Source organism: Bombus flavifrons, chromosome 17 (genome assembly GCF_040668555.2).
Source record: "Bombus flavifrons isolate JBK064 chromosome 17, iyBomFlav1_principal, whole genome shotgun sequence".
In the NCBI taxonomy this organism is placed as follows: domain Eukaryota; kingdom Metazoa; phylum Arthropoda; class Insecta; order Hymenoptera; family Apidae; genus Bombus; species Bombus flavifrons.
In genome coordinates, this window is record NC_138458.1 from 622,591 (window position 1) to 635,559 (window position 12,969).

The 12,969-nt window shown below is 41.7% G+C and overlaps 1 long non-coding RNA gene across 2 annotated transcripts in view; it reads left to right on the top strand.

Moving 5' to 3' along the window:
* Positions 1-12,969, top strand: part of LOC138188614 (uncharacterized) — a 72,312-nt gene that overhangs the window by 57,180 nt on the left and 2,163 nt on the right. The window contains exon 1 of one of the 2 annotated variants that reach the window (XR_011175580.1): positions 12,730-12,887. The exons of the other annotated variant lie outside the window; for it this stretch is intronic. This is a non-coding gene — a long non-coding RNA (uncharacterized LOC138188614). Of the gene's footprint in view, positions 1-12,729; positions 12,888-12,969 lie in introns of those variants that run through there. 2 annotated transcript variants of the gene reach the window in all.

Genomic DNA, 12,969 nt, shown 5'->3' on the forward strand with positions numbered 1-12,969 from the left:
GAGAGATCAGCCGAGGAGTTGATTTGGACGTATCTTGGCGAGATATTTTTAGTTACGAAGAAGTCAAGTAGGACGGGTATTTTGTTAGTGTCAGTGGGCCGGTATGTGGGTTCGTATGTGGTGAGGTAACTGTGATTGTTGGTGATTATGCTGTTTAAGAGATTTTTGCCTCTTACTGTGACCAGTCTGCTGCCCCATTGAGTATGTTTGGCATTATAGTCTCCTCCAGCTATGAATCTATTGCCCATGGTGCCAAGGAAGTTATCAAAGTCTTCTTTGGCGATGGAGTGTCTGGGAGGGCAGTATACTGCTGAAGTGGTGATTGTTACCTGGCAGTCTTCTATTGCTACGTTTGTTGCTTGGAGGTTGTCTTTCTGGAATGATGGAAGTTCGTAGTGCTTAATGCTGGATTTGATTATGATTCCAGTGCCGCCGTGGGCCTTTCCGCTGGGATGTTGGGTATGGTAGAAGTTATAACTATTTATTTTCAGATAGTTTTTGTCGATGAAGTGGGTTGCAGATACTAGCATCACGTCGATTTGCTGCTGTTTAAGGAAGAGTTCTAGTTCAAATTTGTGTTGAGCTAGACCGTTGGCATTCCAAAGAGCTATGCGTCTTGGTTTTATTTTGCATCGGGGCGTATTAATTTATCCATGATGAGTGTTAATAGTGATAGCAACTTATTTATTTGTTCAGATTGTTTTTCTATTGACTTTTCAAGTCTGGAGACGTTGTCTGTGTTTGGTGAATTGGGGACACTATTTTGAGAATAGTCCCTGTGGCTATTCGGATTATTTTGGTTTCCTTGTACTGTTTGGGCATAGGAGATTGAAATAGTGATGAATTTAGGAGGACTGGGTATTTGATTGGTTATCTCTTTTGCTCTGGGTTTAGGGTACTTATTTGTGTACAGGGTTTTGTAGGCTGAGCAGCCTTTGTAGTTAGCAGGATGGTCACCTTGACAGTGGATGCACTTCGCTTCCGGCCGTTCGACCGGCTTTCCGGTGATTTAGCGCACTGATCAGTGGGGTGTGTACCTGCACATTTAACACAGCGGAAGGTATGGTTGCAGTATTTCTGCGTGTGACCGTACCTTTGTCACCTTTTACACTGCACTATCTCTTTTTTAACAAGCGGTGGTTCGAATGTTACTATAGAATTCATTAACCGACTGATTTTGTATATTTCCTTGTTGTTGGGCTTTTGTTTTAAGTCGATAAAAAATAGGGATAACGGGTCTTTCGAGACTCTAAGCTTTATGTTACTGACGTTGATAACTTCGTGGCCGTGTTTTAATAGTTCGAATTTAAGTTCATCTACGTCCGCTGAGTGGTGGATGTTGCGTAGAACCACTCGGAAAGGTCTTTCTTGTTTGAGCTGATAAGTATGAAAGTTGGCGTTTATGGTCTTAAGCAGTTTGGTGAGCCTTCTATATGCGTCAGGATTTGTTGGCAGGATTTTCACTTTGTTATTATTAATTTTAAGGTTGTAGTCCTCTTTGGAGATATCTCTCTCTATGGACTCAATCATCGTTTGTATGTCGATGACATCGTCAACAAATAGTGGTGGGGGAGGGGAAATACTTTGGGTGTGTTGGTTTGTTGGTGGGTCAGCGATTTCCATGTAGTCGTTTGCGGTTTCCAATATGGCATACCTGTTGTAGGTGTTGATTGTTGGCTGTTCGAACTGGGTGGCGTTTGTGTTTGTTTTTGGTGCTTCTATTTTTCTTTTCTTTGAATTTTTAGCGTCATTGGTACGGGGGGATCTGTTGCACTTTTGCTACGGAGGAGATAGCGCGGAGCAATTATGGGTTTGCTGAGGAGAGCCTGGTCGTGATTCCTGGGCCATCGTCGAGCTAGTTAATTCAAATTGAATAACTAGTCGAGGGGCTATGAGGCTAGTATTCGGGTAGAGGTTCGAAGTGTGGGATTTTTCCTCTAAAGGATAGGAAACACTTGGCTGTGTTCACATTCGACGAATGGGTGACACGAGTTGTTTTACGAACTTCTCAGAGCACTAGACACACGTCTAGTTTGCACGCTTCGGCACTCAACAGCAAACTTAATATATATGTCAGGGATGAAAAAACATCGGGGCCTTTCTTTTGGAAAGTTTGGGGAGGTCCCCAATACTTTAGTCCAGACTTTTTATTACAGCTACACTTAAATAATAAAGCTGAGGAACAGTTGTTTATGTTCTAATCCGAGTATGGGTGCCCGAGGTTTCTGACAGTGGGCTTGGGCTCGAAATGACATAACGGGTTGCTGAACGTAGCCACGGTCACGGGAGGGACGTGTACCTAACAGAAGTATGAAGTAGTTATATAGTTCTCTTTAAAAAGAAATCGTTGTAGCGCCACTCGACAGCAAGCATTCCAACGTTTCTGCTTCGTGGCTCGTCACAAACGGACCCTATTCTAAGGGCAAGATGATTACCAGATATCGATGCATCTCCACAGCACATGTTCAACTACCCTGAGGACCCGGTATAAATCTCAGGATTTAGTTAACTAAGGTCCCTCAAACGGACAAACAGTTTTTATCCTAACAGTCCCTAAATCTATCACGTACTGTATTTTCAACCAATTGCGGGGAGACGCAATCGCGAGGAGAGACGTCAACGGTTACTTCGATGTTCTCTCGTAGTACCTGTACAGTCACGTGTACAGTCTCGCGTAGAGTCTCGCGTAGTACGTAATACATAAAATTAGTTTAACGTTATACGGAACAAACACGTATCGGGTGTTAAAACTTGTTAGTATTTTTAATGCTGACCGCATCCGTGAAGAGACTCGGGAAACGCGGTTCGTTTTTCAGAGATATCGGATGCCACAAGAACTGCGATTTATCTCGCTTGGAACTTTCTTTTAGCTTTGTTGAAGTGGTCACCACTTATAAGAAAACTTTACATCTTGGTCTTTTTAGTTTCTCAAGCACTGAAGCCATCGACAGCACGTAGACAAAAGACTGCGACGAAGTCAGACCATAAACAGCAGACAGGCGACGTTGGCTTCGGGGTTTTCAGTTATTGGGTAACACAGCTAGCGTGCGGATCTGGACCAGCTCAAATTGTATTCTTACTTATACTTACACTTATATTTAAATATATTTTCTGCCTTACAATTTATCCACTAGTTTTCTCTGATTACACATCGAATAACCTCAACAAGCTTTAATTGGCGGCGTGATCAACGTTTCCCGACAGTGCGATTATCTTTATCGGCGGAGACGATAATTATTGCAGCGTTTCGACGGCTTAATTAACGCGACGAGAAGGCCGCCGCTAATTTCATTCGCCCTTAATGAATTTTTCGAGTTGACGCGGCAAGTCGAGTAGTGACTAATCTCATTAAGCGAGTCGCCTTGCACTTTGCCCACCGATCGCCAGGCAATCGTTATCGTAGTATCGTCTCGTCTTAATTAACAATCCCGTACCGCGTTCGAAATTTCGGTGATTATGTCATCGTGCAAACGCCGTTTCTGCTCCTTTAAACCGAACGCCCTCCTCTGTCTGTATGCTGTCATCGGCTGCCCCATCGGGATTAGTATTGTTCCATTATTGATCACGCAGCCAGAGAACGGAGGACAATTGCTGGAAAATATAATCCGCGAGAGTCAAACTTACGGATCGTTCATATAACCTTAAGTAAATCGATTTTCAATCAGCATTTACTATTTTTTCTACAGTTCTAATTCTTATCGCATCCGATAACGTCGTTAACAGCTAATGAAAATTCCACCTTTCCTTCTCTCTATTTTCAAAGACTATTTTAAAATCTAGACTCTCTTACAATAGGCGGTATCTCTGAAACTACAGTTCTGAAAATCGAAAACCTTTGTATATTCAACGCAATTCTCAGCTCGCTTCCAACAAAAATGCCAACCATTTTACATATTTTGCAACTGCACATTCATGCTCAAAGCATACTCGGCAATGGTAGCATTCTGGATGGCCACGACTCGTTTCCCGTCATCGAGTCGCCGTTCGATAATTGCCGCAGGTGTTGGGACAAAATGGTTTTGTTGGACCAAGCCTTAGCCAGCACACCGCCAGCCAGACAAGCCAATAAAGATTTTCCAATCGAGGCGTCTCGATATCTCGCGACATCTGATTTCGCAGCGTCCCCTCGCCCTCCAAGCGTTTTCCTGTACCGGGAGCGACGTCTGGCCGTGCTGATGCGATCAGAGACGGAGACGAACGAGTACGATTTCTTTCTAGCAGCCTTCGTCGACGCGTAATTCCGACGCTGCGACACGCTGGGGGACAAGTATTTCAGCCGCGCGACACTAGACCGAGAAACAAACACGGTCGCGTCTACGCCCTTCCACAAGTGCAGCTTGTCGCGGATGCTCATGTTGGTGTGACATCAATCACATCTCAACCTATATCAGAGATAAGACATCGAACCTCGACCTGCGGACACTTTTCCACATCATAACCTACACCGAGCCCTTCATATCTTCAAAACCAAAACGCATATAAAGTGAGACTTCAGCCAGCTCGGGCAGTTCTTGTTCTATTTCCTGTTCTTGTGCAGCCCCTTTCTCCGGTTCAGTGTCGTTGTTACGTCGGGCGACATTCTACCTAGACCAGGCCACACACCGCGGGCAAGATGGGAACCAGATATCCGCTCATCCTTACTGCGTACCCTCAATAGTCTTAAGGACCCATCATAAATCTCAGGAATTTTCTGGCTGAGGTCCTTCAGGCTGAACAAACATCTCTTTACTGAATCGTATCTAAAGTTTATTGTTTACTACGGGAAGACACGGGAAACTTAGTTTTTCTCACGTATGATACTTCACACTAGCAACTTTCTATCGAGGGCGGCTGAGACCCTTCCTAGTCCACCAACCTTCTCTTATCCAATCAGAAGCAATGTCTACTGCCCTCACTTTCCTAACCAAAATTGTCATCAACGAATCCGATGGTCCCTTGCGTTAGACACACCCATCACTAGCTTTCCTTCGACACAGCATCGTCACTTTACTTTACTTATTCTTCGTCGTTAAAATAGTCAACATGTCATTACCGGGTTTCTATCCTTAGATCAATCACTTACTTAACTTATACATACGCATCAGTGTAATCATCTTCTTTACAAAGTTGTTGGAATTTATACCTGTTAATTCAGTGCAAATTCAGTTGAACCACCCCCATTATCGTAACAGCAATCAGGGGATCGATGAGTTCGTGGCGTCGATTATCTAATCGTAACGGGAATTTACGACTCCCATTGACGTGCTTTCTCGCGATCGCGTCTCTCCGCGAATGGTCGTATAAACAGTCACTCTATTCTTGTAAGTGCTAAATTTGTAATAAAGTTCGATAAAAGAAAATTAATAGTTGAGTTACGACTCAGCCTTCTTTCCTCTTACAATCCAAGTGTCAATTTTACATCACATCGGACCCGATGGATCTGAGATTTCTGAGAATTTCCACCAACACTCCGTTGTCCATTTCAATCGTGTGTTCGACGGTCTCAACGAGAGGACCACGAGCAATCGACCCGGGCTTAAATCCGGTCGGTCAGCTATCGAGAAAGACGTTGTTTCGATGTTTTGACAAGCAAGGCAAAATTTAGAAAGCAGATATCAAAGATGAAACGCAGTCGCGAAATTATGCCCGATAAGAGGATCACGGTGGTTAACCGAATGCAATATTTGCACGCCAGACGTTCGCGAATCTTATCCAGCTGCCGCAAAACCTTACGGCCAATGGAGCCGTCCGAGCTTCTTCTCTTCAACCTGCGTTTGTGCTTAGGAGATTGCTTCGGATTCGCCGAACCCAACTCCGCTCGGCCCAACGGCAAGTAGTTTCGAATAGTATGAAATAAACCGAAGCGAAATGAAACGTCATCCGAGCCAGATCAGATTATCGGGTAAACCGAATTACCAGATTAAAAACGGATGGAATGAAACTTTTCAGCAGGAATGGCCAATCGAGCGTAAAAATTCCAAGCCGGTCAACGTTGCCGAAATTCCATTAGTCGACGATGAAATCACGAAATCTTCCGCGTTCCGGCAAATATCGCTCCAATCTAATTATATAAACACACGTTTGCCGCATCATTGAAATTGTTGGCCGAATAAAGAGATACGCGCTAGAAAAACAAAACGGAGCCTTTCGACGATTCGCTACGCACTTATAAGTGTGCGTAGAATTGGATTTTTATTATGGCGACTAAGTAGCGCGAACTGTCGAGCACGGGTAATGAGATTTGTGTTACCGGCGCTCAACGCGCCAATTCAGACGCGGGCCGGATAAAAACGCTACGTTTTCTTTAATTGTTATTTGCGCACGTTATTTGCGATTGTCGCATTGTAATGCAATCTATGAGTTACTCGTTTAATACTGGCAGCTAGGATTCGGTGACGAGAGTAATGAAAATTTTAATTAAAAGCCTTCGCGTGCAAGTGCGAATTAATGATGATATGGTCAGCTGAAAAGACGAAAACATTTTTAAGAAACTTTTACCACCGTAACCGTTTACACTCGCATCCATATCGCGGTCCGCTTCGTCGTTAATCAAAATGTAATTGCTTTTATCCACCGTCCATATATCGACCTCAGCGTACCAGATACAATTTCATAGATAGTGTATTTTATTTTATCATCCAACCCTCAAGTTTACGTGACACAATCGTTGCCTGTCTACTGTCTATGGTCTGTCTTCGTCCCAGTCTATTGTCTATATGCTGTCGATGGCTTCGGTGCTTGAAATAACTAAAAAGACCAGATGTAGAGTTTTCTTAGAAGTGGTGACCACTTCGACACCCTCTCTAAAATACTCTACATCTCTACAAACAATTACCTCTAAATATTTCTTTTTTATTTTTCAAACCAAACTTTTGTCTTAAATATCCAAATCTTGGTTTTGTCAACGCCTTTCTACATATATCTGCCAGTTGCTCTTCGCTTGTTACATACGTTACATCAATTTCGCCTCTATTGTATAAATCTCGCAAGAAATGATATCTCACGTCAATATGCTTACTTCTTTGATGGAATTCTGGATTCCTAATTAATTTCACGGCACTAGTATTGTCTATACATAGCATATATTTAAAGATCTCTATTTTACATTCAAGAAATATTTTCTTTAGCCACATAATTTCTTTCGTTCCTGAGGCTGCACTGACATACTCAGCTTCTGTCGTAGATAGAGCTATACATTGTTGTCGCTTACATTGCCATGTGATGGCCGCATTCGCATACTTATATACAACGCCTGATGTCGACTTTCTTGTTTCTTTGTCGCCTGTGTCACGTAAATTTATGGGTAGGTTGATGAAATAAGCTATAAGTAGCTGAGTCGTAACACAACTACTGTCTGTATTTTCTAGCACAGGTTTACACTGATTGGAGAGATGTTCACTATTTTAGGGTTTTTCTATTTCTCTGCTAGGTGTTCTCGTCTCATTATGGAGGAAAGCTCGGTGTGGGTGTGCCCTTTCTAATTAACAACGCAGATTCGCTGTTCGCACCTTTCGTTAGGAAAGGACTAGTGGCTAGTAGGTAATATTGTTTATGGGATAAACCAGCTTTTTCGTTAGTCAAGTCTTGAGTTCTTCCCATTAGGTAACTACCTGCTTTCCCCGTAATTGGTAAGGACGTATAACAACCTAAGGGCTGTTTCAAGGACCATCCATAAACAGATAACACAAAAATAATAAACTTAAAAAGTTTAGGTTTATGGTGGGACCCTGTGGTAATTGAGGGTACGCGGTGGCCTCTGACAAAATTAACATTACACCTGCATAGTCAGCATCGCTAAAGGCTTTGAAACTGCCTGCTTTCGTATATAAGAGTCCCATGTCTGCGGTCCCTTTTATGTAGTGCAAAATTCGTTTGACTAATTTCCACTGATACTTGTTTGGATTCTCTAAATGACTCGACGCTATATTTATTGCGAAACTAATGTGTGGCCTACTTACAGTTTGTAAAAACATTAAGTTTCCTACGGCTTCTCTGTATGGTAAGTTACAATCATTATCGCCTATGTTACTTTAGCTCCAATTAGTCTCGATAGGTGTAGAAACACTGTTTGCCTCATTCATATTAAATTTTTCTAATATGCTTTCGATATACTTGCTCTGATGAATGAATATTGAACCACCTTTTAATCTATTAATTTCAAGTCCAAGAAAACTCTTTACTTCTTTCGAACTGATAATTTTGAATTCTTTACTTAAATTATTGAACAATTTATCGATTAGAGATTCGTCTGAAGCTGCTACCAGTCCATCGTCTACGTATATGGTTTACATTAATTTCTCATTTTCTGTATAAATATAAAAACAAGGATCTGCATTACTCTGATAAAATTTGAAATTTGAAATAAATTTTGTGAAACGTTCCGTCCAACATCTTGGAGACTACTTTAAGCCATATAAGTTTGTTAGCAATTTACAAACACGATTCGCACCATCATCATAGCCATTTAGGTTGTTTCATATAAATATCTTCTTTCAGACTTCCATATAAAAATGCGGTTTTAGTATCCAAGGTGTAAATTATTTTTGGCAGCAATAATGAGGATTAATCTAATTATGTCAAACCGAGCAACGGGATTATAGGCTTCCTTATAATCTATGTCTTCTTTTTGTGAACACCCTTTTATCACAAGTCGTGCTTTGTATCGTTCCGAATTGTCCGGATTTAGCTTTACCGTTAAAACCCACCTATTACTAAGTATCTTCTGATCTTTTGGTTTTTCTACAAGAATTCACGACTTACTTTAATGGTGCGATTTCATTTCATCATGCATAGCCGTTTCCCATAACTATTTCTTTCCGGATCTCATCGCTTCGTTAAAATCCACCGGTAATTTTTCCGCTACGTACGTTATTGGACTACCATAAAAATCGGTTCGTTTGATCTTACCTCTATCTCTCAATTGTCTCACATTCTCGCTAGTTCCATGAAGTTGTTTTTCATGTTCACTCTCTGCACTTTCATACGTACATGCCTTATCGCTCTGCGCACACAAATCTTCGCGCTTGACAATTTTCAGTCAACTTAAATTAACAAATCTCGCAGTTTCTAGTTCGGGCTTAAATATTACGTCGCGGCTCAATATTACATTTCTTACGGTACACTCGATACCCTCGTCCGCCATCTAGATAGCCTACCAAATATCCTTTGTTAGCCTTTTTGTCAAGTTTTGTTCTCTTCTCCGCAGGTATGTGTGCAAAGCACTCAGTACCGAAAACCCTAAACTTTTCTAAATCTGGCGGTTTCCCGTATCACAGTTCATACGGTGTTTTCTTGTCTTGTCTTGTCGGCCCGGTCTTATTTATGACATGTACTGCTGTGTTCATGGCTTCAGCTCATAAAAACAGCGGTAGATTTGGTTTCGAATATAGCATCGACCGGCCTGCCTCTACTATTGTTCTATTTTCTCTTTCTGCGACACCATTCTGTTCAGGAGTGTATGGGACGTCAGTTGCGTGCCTAGTTCCCTGGCTTCTTAAAAATTCTTTAACCACTTTATTTTTTGATTCTTTTCGTCCGTCACTGTGAATTTCTTTGATCTTATGGTTGAATTGATTTTCGACTTCTAGGCAAAAAGTTTTTAGTTTTTCGATTACTTCTAACTTATGTTTTAAGAAGTAAATCTTCGTGGATTTAGAAAAATCATCTTTAAGGGGGTATTCTGGTCTAGAAATTTGAAAAAATCAAACAATTTTTTTTTCATATTTCCAAAGTTTGGACATTCAAGAATATGCCCTTAAAAGGATTTTTCAAAATTTCAATTATTTCATGTGTTACAGCCATTTTTGTGACGCGGCATCTGCTCCGGTCTGACCGGAACAAATGAATAGTAAACGATAGACGTTGTCCGAGTAAATTTGTCTCAAAACTTTAAACGCGTTTTTCTCGAAACTACTTTTTTCGAGTTGGCGTGCACGATATCTCAAGTTCTAATGAACCGATTTATTTTAAATTTGGTCTGAATGTTCCTTGTATACTCCTCTATCGTCCGGACCACGCTCAGCTCAAAATCTTTAATATTATTATTTTTTAAACGTTCGGAATTGTCAAAAAAAAACGTGCGAAATAAGAAATTTTTTTTCAAGCGGCCATCATTTTGTGAAAAAATGTTGTATTGACTTTTCCAAGGTTCAGACGATAGCGGCATCCATACTAATTGAGAATCCGTTCGCATTTTTTATTTTAGATGACCAGAAGAATTGATATCATGCACGCCACGACACCCCATTTTTTTGGCAGCACCCACTTTGCCAGCTCATAACTTTTTAAATATTGAGTTTTTTTTCAGTGAATTTTTTACGTAATCTCGAAATATCAATAAACAGATGCTAAAAAGAAGGATAGCAAAAATATTTTTTGTTTCGCTTGTACTGAGCTTCAAAAATCGCCCGAAATTCATGCCTGTAGACCAGAATAGCCCCTTAAACATAAGAAAATACAGTTCCTTCCTGATGACTCGCCTTCCATAGGTCCACATACATCCGTATAAATAATTTCGCAAGGTTTAGTCGCACGCTTGATTTTCTCGTGAAAACTCGATCTATGATGTTTCTCGTACGCGCAACCTTCACAGAAAAAGTTACTGTCCTCTACAACTTCCATATTCGAATTCATTAAAAATTCCTTAACGTGTCTGATGTTTTGATGACAGCCGTTCGTGCCATAACTGCAGGGTGTCCGCGTTTGACTTCGCTCTGAGGTGTAATAGTAGTCGTCGCCATAGTGCTACTGCTGCTGCTGACGTAGACGTCGCTATAAGCTATTGCTACTTTCTTCTCATTTATGTGCCATGGAAGGAAAATCGGACTACGGGCGCCGGAATTTGAAGTCGTGTCCCGAACGTTCGTAACCTAAGGCGCTAACCACTGCGCTACCGTCGTCCGGTGGAAGTTAGTGTTAAGTGGCGGTATTTGTTGTCGAGTGCCGCCACAGCTCTATTGCTAAGATTGCAAACTGACGGTATGATAACTCGCATATCGACCTTATATAAATTTCCGATAACAGAATCTCTTGCTATTACTTTCTGGTTTTGTAAAAACATACATTTTTTCCCTTCCTTGAAAATACAGAAATCTATGCCCCTTCTTACGACAGATCTAATGGAAAATAGATTTCTTTTCATACCTGGTACATATAAGACATCGTTCATTGTACATGCTACCCATTTGCCGTCCACAAAAGTGTCTACCTTGATTTTTCCTTTACCGCACGTATCCATGAACGTACCATCGCCGATCTGTATCTCCACTGTGTTGTCGAATTTTTCGAGGACGCTGAACCATTCTTGTTGTCCTGTCATGTGATCCGTAGCTCCTGAGTCGATTATCCAAACATCATGGTTTGCCGCTGGTATCGTTGAGGTGCTTCAACAGGAAAAAAGAAAGAAAGAAAGAAACGGTCGCTTATTTGAAATAAGGAACGAGAAAAAGGGTAAGCCGAGAAGACGCAACCGGTAAAGGTGAGGACGAAACGCGAAGTACGTGCTTCTGGATTTTTGAAATTGGACTTTATCAGAAAGTTTATCGGCGTTGAAAGCGAGGCGCGTTGAGTGCAGTGACACTCGCAACGTGACGATTTTTAGGGCTCGGAATCAAAAGTTCAGGATCTTCGGAAGGACAACGTCAGAGCGCGAATGTGCAAGAAAGACTTGTTTCATTTGGTGCTTCTGAAGTTGAAACTCTGATTGCATGAAAATCGCCGACCGGGATTACGTCTAAAAATTGTAAAACCATTCTAGTCTTTAGCTTCGATTCGCCAGGAAAGTGATTCGTAAAAAAGAAGAAAAGAAAAAAAGAAAGAAAGAGGAAGAAAAGGAAAAACTAACGTGTCAGCGTATCTATAATTTGCTATCTTCCGGTAGTATTAGATTTGTGAACCTGCGTGTCGCGCGCGGAGAAACTTTAAATTCGTTGCGCGAACAAGTTCGCGTAACTCGCGACGAGAATACGTTTTAAATTGTTAGAAGAGTTCGCGAGTGGCCAGCAAGAAGGGAGAGGCGGTTAAACGCGGTATGTCGAAGCATCCGCGTCCAATTTTGAGACAGGATCGAACTTCAAGGATCTTCTTCCTAACAGAAATCCAGATGCGCTGTACCGGTCGAAGATGTTTCTAATTTTTCGACAGAAAAGAACTTTAAAGTCACTTGGAAGGGATCTATCCAATAGCGGTACTACCGTGCTCGTTTCGGTATTACCGACAAAGCAGTCGAGCAAACGATTTTTCCCCTCCATCACTCTACTTCGCATCATCTCTAATCATCTCTACTTTGCATCGTCCACTGTACGGTCGAAGATCGTAGTACGGTACGATACGCAGGGATATTTGTTTTCTGCCGATCTGGTTTCGTTTTCAAAAATCCCATAGCCCATAAACCAGAGAAAGGGACGAAGGACCGTACGAACTGAAAGATAGGGAACTGTTCGCAAGGCGAGTTTAGAACAGAAGAATATTCATCCACGTAATATCGGGCTGATACCGAAGAATAACTTTCTCCAGGCATGCCGGGTAATCGCGTTGTCGTGGGGAACAAGAGGCGTAGATATGGTCGCAGGGACTCTTATCGGAGGTAACACGAACAGTGCTTCACTCCTTCCTTCGACAACGAGGAACAGCCGTTTACCTACGGTTCGAATTGCTCGAGAAGTGGAGGATTTAGATAACCGCGCCGATATCGGGCGAAGAGGAATTCTCCATGTGCATCGTTCCTTCTTTACAAGCGAACCCAATCTCATGGCACGCGTGCGCAATAGATTCAATATCTGGCATGATAGATCAAATATCGTATGCAACATGGCGTCGACTGCCAGTCATAGTACGCGTCGTTATTATATTCGCAACTTGAATGTAATAAAGTGCCAAAATCGCAAGGTGGTCGAGCAAGATGCGCAAGTGTAAACCATGTAAATCATTCATTTTCCTAATATCATGCGTGTTTTATCCAGAAAAACGTGCAGTGATATAATATGTCGGAGC